At 38.0% G+C, this 13,086-nt stretch overlaps 1 pseudogene; it reads right to left on the bottom strand.

Moving 5' to 3' along the window:
- Positions 1-648: 648 nt before the first annotated feature.
- LOC123242338 lies at positions 649-5,582 on the bottom strand (annotated as a pseudogene).
- Positions 5,583-13,086: the final 7,504 nt, after the last annotated feature.

The following is a 13,086-nucleotide window of genomic DNA, read 5'->3' as shown; positions in this document are numbered from 1 at the left end:
AGACGCTCCTTTTAATTTTTAAAAATGACAGTAGAACTGTCAAAATTATGGAAGGCACTGCTTTTGATAATTATTTTCTATAAAAAAGAAATATCCTGTATAGTGAACTCTGTCACTGATAAAGACAAATAAATATATCTGAGTGTCAAATAACAGAAAGATTTCCTATGATATTAACCTGGCCAAAATTGGGGAAATATATAGTTTAGATTTAAAGTATTAGTTTTAAATAAAGTCCATGTCAATCTGAAACATATCAGAGCATGGAAAAGTCACTAAGATGATTTTTAAAATAAGTATAAAGTTTATTTATCTCTCAGTGATCTCATTTGATTCTTGCAATATCCCTCTTTAAATTTTTATTTTTTAAGAGAATCATGTTTATTTTTTAATTAATTAATTAAGAACATTTTCCCATGGTTACATGATTCATGTTCTTTCCTCTCCTCTTCCCTCCACCCCCCCTGAGCTGACAAGCAATTCCATTGGATTATACATGTATATTGTTCAAAACCTATTTCCATACTATTAATATTTGCAATAGATTGATCATTTAAAGCCAAAACCTGTGAAGGAGAATTCTTTATTCCCTTTATCTATTTTGAGTTAATCAAGAACTTTAAGTACCCCTACTTAATATTTGGTAAATCACTTGAAGCCAGTTGGGCACCAATCCACAAACTGGATGCTACACTTTGTCTTGATGATGGCAAAGGCAGCATTGACATCTTTGGGAACCACATACCCATGGTTGAGCAAGCCACAAGCCATGTATTTACTGTGGCAAGGGTCACATTTCACCATCTAGTTGGCAGCCTCAAAGCAAGCATTAATGATCTCTGCTATAGTCAGCTGGGGTGTATGTGGCCAGAGGGAAATGGATTCAGGGATAGGGCACCAAGTTGGTCTGGAATTTTGTCAGATCAACATTCAGGGCACCATCAAATCTCAGAGAGGCAGTGATAGAGGACATAATTTGACTAGTAAGGCTATTCAGATTAGTGTAGGTTGGGCATTCAATATCAAGGTTTCTGTGACAGATATCATCGATAGTCTCATTGTCTACCATGAAGGCACAATCAGAGTGCTCTAGGGTGGTATGAATGGTCAGAATGGAGTTGCAGGACTCAATTACAGCTGTGGAAACCTGTGGGACTGGGTAAATGGAGAAATCCAGCTTGGATTTCTTGCCATAATCAATAGACAACCTTTCCATCAGCAGAGAGGTGAAACCAGAGCCAGTCCCACCACCAAAGCTGTGGAAAACCAAGAAGCCTTGAAGACCTGTGCCCTGATCAGCAAGCTTTCAAATTCTGTCCAGAACCATATCGATGATTTCCTTGCCAATAGTGTAGTGTCCACAGGCATAGTTATGGTGGCATCTTCCTTGCCAGTGATCAGGATAGAAGAGTTGGCAGTAGGTTCCATTTCTAACTTCATCAATAATTAGTTGGTTCCAGGTCTACAAACACAGCATGGGGAACATGCTTGCCAGCCCCTGTTTCACTGAAGAAGGTATTAAAAGAAATCATCTCCACCCTCAATGGTCTTGTCATGTGGCATCTGCCCATTGGGTTGGATACCATGCACCAGGCATTATAACTCCCAACAGACTTTGCTGATCTGGACACCAGCCTGGCCAACATGGCTAGAGATGCACTCACATGTGATACAGGTATGCAGGGGTCCACTGGCCCAAGAAGAAGTGAAAAAGAGGGAGACACAAGTTTCTCACCATCCAACAGGGAGTCTCCAGGAGAAAAGTTTGTAAAATTATTCATTTTATATTTTGTAATTCCTTATCCTTTGCTTGGTCTTAAATTCTTTCCTTTCCCATAGATCTGACAGGTATACTATTCTACGTTCACCTAATTTACTTATAATTTTCCTCTTTATATTTAAGTCATTTACCCATTCTGAATTTATCTTGGTATAGGGTGTGAGATGTTGATCTAAACCTAATCTCTCATTTTTTTTCATTATTTCCCTTGATATTCTTGATCTTTTGTTCTTTCAGATGAACTTTGTTATAATTTTTTTCTAATTCTATAAAAAAGTTTTTTGGGAATTTAATAGGTATGGCACTGAATAAGTAGATTAATTTGGGTAGGATTGTCATTTTTATTATATTAGCTCATTCTACCCAAAAGCAATTAATGTTTTTCCAATTTTTAAATCTAGTTTTAATTGTGTGGGAAGTGTTTTGTAGTTGTGTTCATATAATTCCTGTATTTGTCTTGGCAAATAGATTCCTAAAATTCCAAAAATAAATTCCTAATTTAATATTGTCTAGGGTGATTTTAATTCTTTCTCTTTCTAATTCTTGCTGCTGAGTTCTGTTGGAAATATATAGAAACGCTATTGAATTATGTGGGTATATTTTGTATCTTGCTAAAGATGATTATTTCCACTAGCTTTTTAGTTAATTTTCTAGGATTCTTTAAGTAGACCATCATATCATTTGAGTCTCCTCATTGCCTACTTTAATCCCTTCAATTTCTTTTTCTTCTCTAATTGGAAGTTCTAGAACCTGCCTATGATATTCATGGGCATTGTCAATTGGGGATTTAATGCAGGAGGTGATCTGTAGATTTTCTTTCAATCTCTATCGGAGCAGTTTTCTTGAATAATTTCCTGTAGAATTATATCCAGGATTTTTCTTTTGTTATTATTTGCAGGTAGTGCAATAATTCTTGAATTGTCTCTCCTGGATCTGTTGTTTTTATCAATGAGGTGTTTCATATTTTCTTCAATTTTTTCATCCTTTTGATTTTATTTTATAGATTCTTGCTGCCTTGTGAAATCATTTGCTTCTAATTGTTTGATTCTAATTTTTAAAGACTGAATTTCATCCCTGACTTTTTGATCCTCTTTTTCCTTTTGATCTAATTTTCTTTGTAGGTCATTGTTTTTATCTTTAATATTTTTGCCTCATTTTTGAGCTGGTCAATTCTGGCTTTTTAAACACTATTTTCTTCTTTTAGTTCATGTGCTTCTGTTTCCAGATGACCTATTTTGATTTTTAAGTTCTTTTCTCAATTTTCTTCAACCTCTCTTAATTGTTTTTTTAATTATGTTTTGAGTTCTTCCAGAGCCTGAGTCCAATTCACTGGAGTTCCTGGGTTTTTTCTTGGTATTCCTTGGCCCTCCTCTGTTTCATTTGTTTCTTGTTCATTACCTGAATAGAAGCTGTTGATTGTAATTTCTTTTTTCTTTTCTTTTCTGTTGTTTACTCATATTTTTTCCTTCTTTTCCCCTTCTTATTGGTTGTATTCTTGCTTCTCTGTTTATTTGCTGGATCTGTGAGTATGGGCTTTTCTGCCCTGAAGGGGCTTCTTCTCTGCTGTGCTGATTAACTGGATTAGGCTGATAGAGCCAACCTGTTGTATTAATGTGCCCTGAAGCCAAATCTCCCCCAACTGCCAGAAGAGGCTGAAGGTGAAAGTGAAGGTATGGAGTGTGAAAGTAGTTACCTTCCATCTCCTCTCTACTCCTTTCTGCCAGGCATCCAATCAGAGCTCTGAGCTTCCCATGGTGGTAGCAAGAAATTCCGCCATGGGATCCCCATCAGTCAGATTCCTACCTCTGGTTTCAGTGCATTAGGTGGGGGAGAGGTGTTGGATCTTTTCCTTACACCCCAGAATTCAACTTTATCTGCATACCTTTCAGGTTAGATCAAGTAGGAGAGACCTGTGGCTCTGTCTTGTTATTGAATTTGGCTTTCTATCTATTTTGTAGACTTGCTCTTCTGTTGTTTTTTTTTTTTCGTTTTTTTTAAACATTTATTAATCTTTATTTTTTGAAAAGTTAACATGGTTACATAATTCATGCTCTTATTTTCCCCTTCACCTACCCGACTTCCCCCTCCCCCCCATGGCTGATGTGTATTTCCACTGGTTTTTTGTTTGTTTTTTTTTTCTTTTGTTAGCTCTGTGAGATAGAGCTTTTCTGCCCTCTGAAGGCTTCTTCTCTGCACTCTTGATAAACTGGATTAAGCCAGTTGAGCTGATCTGTAGAGTTGAATGTGCCCTGAGGCCAAAACTTCCAGAGGCAGAGGCCTGAGATGGAGGTGTGGTGGCTAAAGGCTTCAGCCAGCCTGCCCTCTTCTTTGCTTCTCTCCTCCAGCTGCCTCCTTGCCAGTTGTGGTCAGAGCCCTGAACTTTGTGTAGTTATGGTAGCAAGGTACTCTGTCTGGGTAGGAGCCCTCGCCCTGAGATCCAACCAACCACCCCAGTCTCGGCACAGTTGGTGGGGGTGGGACACTGGGACCTTCCTTCTTTATTTTCCTTAAATCCAAGAAGTCAACCTTCTCTGCATACCTTTTTTTTTTTTAACATTTAATAATTTTTATTTTTTAGAAAAGTTAACATGGTTACATGATTCATGCTCTTACTTTCCCCTTCACCTCCCTCACATTCCCCCCCCCCCACATAGCCTATGCACATTTCCACTGGTTTTAACATGTGTCATTGATCAAGACCTATTTCCAAATTGTTGATAGTTTGGTGTGGTAGTTTCGAGTCTACATCCCCAATCATGTCCGCCTCAACCCATGTGTTCAAGCAGTTGCTTTTCTTCTGTTTCCACTCCTGCAGTTCTTCCTCTGAGTGTGGGTAGCATTCTTTTCCATAAATCCCTCAGAATTGTCCTGGGTCATTGCATTGCTGCTGGTACAGAGTACAGAAGTCCATTACATTCGATTTTACCACAGTGTATCAGTCTCTGTGTACAATGTTCTTCTGGCTCTGCTCCTTTCACTCTGCATCAATTCCTGGAAGTCTTTCCAATTCACATGGAATTCCTCCAGTTTATTATTCCTTTGAGCACAATAGTATTCCATCACCAGCAGATACCACAATTTATTCAACCATTCCCCAATTGAAGGGCATACCCTCATTTTCCAGTTTTTTGCTACCACAAAAAGTGCAGCTATAAATATTTTCGTACAAGTCTGTATATCTATGATCTCTTTGGGGTACAAACCCAACAATGGTATGGCTGGATCAAAGGGCAGGCATTCTTTTATAGCCCTTTGAGCATAGTTCCAAATTGCCAGCCAGAATGGTTGGATCAGTTCACAACTCCACCAGCAATGCATTAATGTCCCAATTTTGCCACATCCCCCCCAGCATTCATTACTCTCCCCTTCTTTCATTTTAGCCAATCTGCTAGGTGTGAGGTGATACCTCAGAGTTGTTTTGATTTGCATTTCTCTAATTATTAGAGATTTAGAACACTTTCTCATTGCTTATTGATAGTTTTGATTTCTTTATCTGAAAATTGCCTATTCATGTCCCTTGTTCATTTATCGATTGGGGAATGGCTTGATTTTTTTATACAATTGCTTTAACTCCTTGTATATTTGAGTAATTATAGACCCTTGTCAGAGTTTTTTGTTATAAAGATTTTTTCCCAATTTGTTGTTTCCCTTCTGATTTTGGTTGCATTGTTTTTGTTTGTACAAAAGCTTTTTAATTTAATATAATCAAAATCATTTATTTTACATTTTGTAATTTTCTCTAACGCTTGATTTTAAAATCTTTCCTTTCCCAGAGACCTGACAGGCATATTATTCTCTGCATACCTTTTAAGTTGAATCAAGAAGGAGGCTCCCACAGCTATGTCTTGTTAGATTTGGTTTTCTGTCCCCCTTGAAGCACTTTGTTTTTGATTGGTGTGGAAGGGTTTTCACAGGGGAATTGAGTTTTGCTGCTTCTAAGCCACCATCTTGACTCCACCCCTTCTAAAATTATTTCTTTTTAATCCTAAGACAGAAAGGTAGTAAAGAGCAGCAAAGGTAGGCAATCAGGGTTAAGTGATTTAAGTTCAGGGTCACACAGTATAAGGATGATATTAGAAAATAAGTATTATTTTATTAGTTTAGAGATAAGAAGTAGAGAAGCTGGCTTGAGGAAGAATTGGAGTTTCAAATAGAGCTGAAAGTGTTAATTTCATATGTTGGCAGTTGTAACCATTATTCTATGACAATTACACACTCTGTGTGTGGCATTCTGACAATTGGCTTCTGGCAGTTGACACAGCCACATGCAGATTCTTTTCTCTCTCAGAGCTGAAGAAGGTAACATCTTTGCCTCTCTCTGTCTCTGTCTGAGTGAAAGACTTGAAGAAGTAGAGTGTTTTCTTTTCCAACTTGGGAAATACTATTCATTTATCTGTTACTGTGTATAGATTGGTTAAACTGAAAAGACCAAAGAAAACCTGGTCTTTGGTTTGGACTCTGAGTCTGTTAAGGCTCAATCCTAACTTGATTCTTGTTGAGACTCAACCAGCTAGACTTGGTTATCATTATAACTTAAAGGCAAAGTTAAGAATTATAGTGGTAGTTTTAGTTAGAACAGTATAAAATTTTGTTAGTTAGATCAGAGAGGATTAGCATAACCTGTGAACCACAGGAGAAGCGGTTCCTTGCAGAACCTGGGAGTTTATTTGGGTGGAGTTAGAAATCCTTTTACCCTTATGTATATTTTATATTTTTTTTAAACCCTTACCTTCTGTCTTGGAGTCAAACCTGTGGTAAGGGCTAGGCAATGGGGGTCAAGTGACTTGCCCAGGGTCACACAGCTGAGAAGTGTCTGAGGTCAGATTTGAACCTAGGACCTCCTATCTCTACACCTGGCTCTCAATCCACTGAGCTATCCAGCTGCCCCCTGTTATATATATTTTAAATAAAAAGTTTAATTTTCTTATAATGAGTCTCTTTAGTGCTCCTTGCACCTTACCCTGAAGAGAAGTTCATCTTTGAGCTTCACTTCACTTTACCACTGAAGATACTTTTGATAACATCTATCAAAAGTATTTGATTCAGTTTTGAACCTTTATTTTCCAGTTCTTTGTCCTTTATTTTGCACTTGCCTATTTTGATTTTTATAGTTCGGCGAGACATAAGAGGACGAGGAACCTAGAAACTCTGATTTTGAGAGTCCAGCTGTCAACTTGGGCAGTTGGAACCATTATCTCAGCAGGGGGTCTGTTGAAGCAGCTAGAGCTGACAGTTTCACTGTGAACTATAGTAACAGTGAGCTGAACTCTAGGTTGCTAAAAAACTCATCTCCCAATCAACTTGATACAAAGACTCTGCAGTCTCAAAAAAATGTAGTGAATTAGCTATATAAAATCACCATGGAATTTTTTCTGTTACCTATGGCTTCTCTCATTTTTACTATTCTTCGTAGGTTTTTAAAATGTCACACAGCAAGAAGCTATAGAGACTCCTGTGAATCCTGATAGCAAGTTTCTTTGCTACTATCATTAAATGGGTTCTTTTGATTTGGGGGATTTTGGTACTTCTTTGAATGTGCAATAGTTGCTATACTACTGTTTTAAAAAGCTGTTACTTGGTGAAAAACATGTGCACTCATACTGTGGACCATGGTCAAGTTAAAAAAGAAATGGATTTCATTTTGGGGTGAGAAACCTTTGTATTGTGCCTCTACTTGGCTGACACCTTTTCATGGAATATGAACTATATATTTTTATTTTAAAACATTTTATTATTGTTTTTCCTTGTATGTGCAATAGAGTATTTGAGGTTTTTTCTCTCATTTTTTTGTACTTGAAGCACATGTTACCAGTATTAATAGCTTTTTGATTTTGCACTAGGATAAGTTTAAAATGCCCATTAGTCCTAATGTAAATGCATACCCAAAAGCTTTAGGCTATGGAAACCTGCCATTCATTGTTAAATATTATGGGACTTTGATTATTGATTGTGTCTGATTCCAGGAGAAGGAATCATAAAAGAGCCACTGCACAGTGTCAAGGAGCACAAGATCAAGGAGACCAACCAAACCTGGTGGTAAATTAATGAGATTCTACACCAAGACAGGGGACTTGAACTTATTTTGGGGTTCAAGGAAGCAGCTATTTGATACCCTTAGACACAGGATTTCCCCGTGCTGAATCCAGACTTCTACCAAATACCTCAGTTTGGCTACCATTTTGGCTCCCCTATCCCTGAGAGCAAAGGTAAAATCAGACCAGTCCCTTCTGCTTCAAAATATAGTCCTTTTTTTCTCTCTTTCAGAGTATTGGCAGTTTTCTGTAGTCCTGGCTGCTGATTGGGTAAGTGCATAATTGCTACTACAGGCTTGGGGGACATAAATTATTTTAATCAGGGCCCTGATTCAAGAACCTGTTATGGACTTATTCTTCCTTACTTAGAATTTTTACACATGAGATTTTGATATTTTATATTTCATCCAGAAGTTACTTTTTTCTCTTTTATTTGTTTTTTTATGTTGATAATAAAGAGAGCCAGAACCAATGTTATGATAGAGAGAAGAGAGAGTCTATGAAGATGAGACTCTCTTCTAGCTCTCCCCTCCTTCCAAATATGCACTGTCAAGACTTCGAGGGGGTGTAACCTCTAAACAGGGCAACTTGGATGGTCTTGCCACCCCACAGGATTTGGGGGCAAGGCTTCCCTATAAGATGAGATATGGGGGACCCCAATCAGATTCTGAATGAGGGTGTGGTTCACACAAGCCTCCCCCGAGGTCAGTCAACTTCACAGCAGGTGGTCTGGCTCCAAGATGGAAGCAGCTAGACCAAGCTGTGATTCCCCTCCCCCCTCATTGTCTCTCAGGCACTCTGGAACGCTATCTGACTAGTGAATGGCTTTTATTATTCACAATTCAGGGATTGGGGAAGGGGGTGAAGAGCAGAGGGATTTGGGTGCCTTCTTTTCTATTTCTATGGGGTCCATCACTCAGGTGAGAACCTTTATGGTTCCCACTCCTAAGCGTCTCCCCTTGCCCCTTCTCCTTCAGTTTGTATTTATATTTCCTATTTCTATCCTTTTCTATAATTGCAAGTCAAACCGGAAAGAGTCTCTCAGCAAGGTTGGGTAATGGGAGAAGGAGTCTAAGAGATTGCTCCCAAAATGGAGTCCAAACACTTAGCTAACTCAATGGTTGAAGTCTTGATGCATGAGAAGCAATTGGATGCCTTTGACCAGGGAATCAGGGTTTCAATGTCCAAAGAAAGATCCTCAGGAAGCCCTCAGGACTGGATTCAAGCTGAGATGTTCTCCTCCTCCCTCTCTCAGTCCTCCTCTGGAAGTCCCCCTTCTTCCTTTCCTCCTCTGGAGCCTCCCCCAGAACTCCCTCTGGTTTCAATTGTCACCAATTGTCACCAACTCCTCTGGCTCCCTTTGTCCCATCCCCCTTACATAAATTCCATCCTTATAGTTTTTTATTTTCTTTTGACAACTGATTCAAATACCTCATAACTCAGCCATGTATCCCAGGGAAATCCATGTGTTTGTCAACACTCTACTCGGGGGGGGGGGGGGGGGAGGATTGTATTCTTGTCACAAAATTCTAGATTTATAAAAATTTTTCTTGTTTGAGAGTAATTTTAGGATAAGAAACTTCCTAGCTCCTTGAATCAAGAAAGTGAACTGTTTGAAGAAGGTGCCATAAAGAAGCCTGCAGAAACCACACACTGCACCAAAAGATCCAGAATGAACTTTGGGATGTAGCGAATTGAACTGTGGGGTGTTGAATGCATTTATTTTGAATGTAAACTCTTATGCCAAAAAGAGGATTGTCCCATAATTGGCTTTTAGTCAATGTGCCTAGCAATCATTGGTTTTGTTCTCTTTCTCTTTTATTTCCCTTTTATCCTCAATTTATTGTAATTTCCCCTTAGAAAGTGAAATATTGCATTACCTCTAGTTAAAGATCATTAGATACATAAGTTGGTTATGTATAATGCTTCATTGGGGAAACTAGGCATGTAAATCTGAGATTTCTACATACTTGTTTCCCAATAGAATCACAGGGGGGATTGTGTAATTAGAATTTTCTCCCCAGAACTCTCTTTCCCAGCTTCCTATTTTCCTTCTCACTGATACATGATTATGCTTTGAAGAGAAAGTTGTGAGTGTAGCTCCTCCTGCTCTCTCTTCTTCCAAGGACACAGCTATGGAGGCTGGGGGGAGAGCTTGGCAGGAAAGTTTACTCATGTGGTCATACTTAATCTTTGTACTTCTATTTTTTTCTTCTATTTCAATTGATTACTAATACATCTTATAAAATATAATAATACTTGGGGTTATTGATATGAATTTAAATCACACTACTGAGGCACAAGGATGATAAGAAGGGAAGGGGCACAACTTAGAGCATACTGATTATATTCCATTGATTAAGCAACTTGGTTTTTTTAAAAACTCTTACCTTCCATCTTAGAATCAAAATGGTGTATTGGTTCCAAGATAGAAGAGTGGTAAGGACTAGGCAGTAGGGATTAAGTGACTTGCCCAGGATCACAGAGCTAAGAAGTGTCTGAGGTCAGATTTGAACCAGGACCTCCTATCTCTAAGTCTGGCTTTTTATCTACTGTGCCATCAAGCTACCCCAAGGATGCTAATTTTCAGAAAATTGATTTGGGAAAGGAAACATAGAGTACTTGTCAAAGAAGTATTTCTCTAAAAAATTCCTCAAATAATTTTTTATTTATCTCAATTGAGCCAGACCTTTATTGAAATCTAGTTTTTCAAAACTCTAAAATTGTTTACTTTCAAACCCTTACTTTGTAGTGTTAGTATAGACACCAGTCTTCATTTATCTTTCTACTCTTCTTTCCTCATTCCTACTTGTTTAAACTCTTCCAACCAGAGAACAGTATATTGTTACTATTCTTCTAAAAACCAGAGAGCTCAACAAAATTGTTTATTTTTTTTAGAGAGAGAAAATAAGATAATGTGCCAGAACTTGGAACAAAGGCCAAGTTCAAAAAGGAGAAGTAAGTAGTAGGTTTTTATAGTATTCAAAGAAAGAGGGGAAGGGGTCTCTGTGATAGAGCAACAAGGATGAAAATTTCTACCCAGCCATAGGGGTTGGTCATCAGCAGCTTAGAATGTTGGAATGTAGGAGTCAGGACATTCTGCTCATGATAATGACATCAGGAACACAGCCTTGTTGCTACCTTGCTTGACTTAGGGACTGCTCAAGGCTTGTATGAACTATTCTTGTGCAGGAACATATACAGGGTTACTTTCAGTGCATGTGTTTTATCAGGTTATTTCTCCTGATGTTCCTCATCAAGATCTAGAAATTAAGGAAACTCTAACACAAAGCCATTAGAAACAGGGTCATACACAGACTCATTAGAATCTGAATCATATTCACATTTCCTTCTTTTCTTTTTATATCCCTGTAGGCTTCAACCTGTCTTGCTTTCTTATCCAACGCTTCTCTTACTTTCCTCTTCTTGCTTAACCCCTCTAGTCTTTAATACTGTCTACAGACAATCTCCACTGTACTGAATTAGTCCTAAACAATTTAGCATGTTTTTAATTACACAAACCAATTAATTGTAATACTATCACATTTTTATATTCTCAAGGGCTTAAAAATGCATAGGTTTTATCAAATAACTCAAAATATTGCTCACTCAGCATTGTATGATGTAGAGTTTAAGGTGCCTCCTACTGCCTTAGTATCAAGTATGACAGTTTTCAACAAGTGGGATGACTTCAGAGAGAAGTTTATGCTGGAGAAACATTCACATATTTATTTCAAAGAGGAGTGTACTTGGCAATGACCAAGAGAATTAGCCAGAGTTCAGTTATGGTTTATCAATTTATAGTTCATTATATAAAACATTATTTTGTATAAAATCTATTATATAAAACTGTGGGCACTCTCCTCTGGACTATGAAGAATTTTAGGCCTTTTGACAGAATTTGTAATATTTCCCAATACCAGAAATTATTAAATTATTGTACACAAATAAGCAATTAGGAATTTAGGTTTGCATCTCATCATTAGAAAAGATAATTTTATGATAGTATTAAATGAACAGAAATAAACATATTATCTTTTATGATTAATAATAAAATTTGCCTCATCAAATGGTCAAAAATGGTTTGGAATAGGAGTGTCCTCTGATTGGTAGCCTAATGAAAGTACCTGATCTTTTTTTTTTTTTTTTTTTATAGTGCTTTCAAAATTTTTTTAACATTTATTAATATTCATTTTTAACATGGTTACATGATTCATGCTCCACCTTTCCCCTTCAACCCCCGCCCCCGCACCCCCCCCACCCTTGGCCAATGCGCGTTTCCACTAGTTTTGTCATGTGTCCTTGAACAAGACCAATTTCCAAATTGTTGGTAGTTGCATTGGTGTGGTAGTTTCGAGTCTACACCCTCAGTCATGTCCACCCCGACCCATGCGTTCAAGCAGTTGTTTTTCTTATATGTTTCCTCTCCTGCAGTCCTTCCTCTGAATGTGGGCAGGGTTCTTTACCATAAATCCCTCAGAATTGTCCTGGGTCATTGTATTGCTGCTGGAACAGAGGTCCATTACATTCAATTTTACCACAGTATATCAGTCTCTGTGTATAGAGTTCTTCTGGCTCTGCTCCTTTCGCTCTGCATCAGTTCCTGGAGGTCTCTCCAGTTCGCCTGGAACTTCTCCAGTTTATTATTCCTTTTAGCACAATAGTATTCCATCACCCGCATATACCACAGTTTGTTCAGCCATTCCCCAATTCAAGGACATACCCTCCTTTTCCAGTTTGTTGCCACCACAAAAAGCACAGCTATGAATATTTTCGTACAAGTCTGTTTATCTATGATCTCTTTGGGGTACAAACCCAGCAATGGTATGGCTGGATCAAAGGGCAGGCATTCTTTTATAGCCCTTTGAGCGTGATTCCAAATTGCCAGCCAGAATGGCTGGATCAGTTCACAACTCCACCAGCAATGCATCAATGTCCCAATTTTGCCACATCCCCTCCAACATTCATTACTCTCCCCTTCTTTCATTTTAGCCAATCTGCTAGGTGTGAGGTGATACCTCAGAGTTGTTTTGATTTGCATTTCTCTAATTATTAGAGATTTGGAACACTTTCTCATGTGCTTGTTGATACTTTTGATTTCTTTACCTGAAAATTGCCTATTCATGTCTCTTGCCCATTTATCAATTGGGGAATGGCTTGATGTTTTATACAATTGCTTTAACTCCTTGTATATTTGAGTGATTAGACCCCTGTCAGAGTTTTTCGTTATAAAGATTTTTTCCCAATTTGTTGTTTCCCTTCTGATTTTGACTA

Source organism: Gracilinanus agilis, chromosome 3 (assembly GCF_016433145.1).
Source record: "Gracilinanus agilis isolate LMUSP501 chromosome 3, AgileGrace, whole genome shotgun sequence".
NCBI classification, from domain to species: Eukaryota; Metazoa; Chordata; class Mammalia; order Didelphimorphia; family Didelphidae; genus Gracilinanus; species Gracilinanus agilis.
Note: the sequence above shows the minus strand (reverse complement) of the source record. Positions and strands in the feature narration are given on the sequence as shown.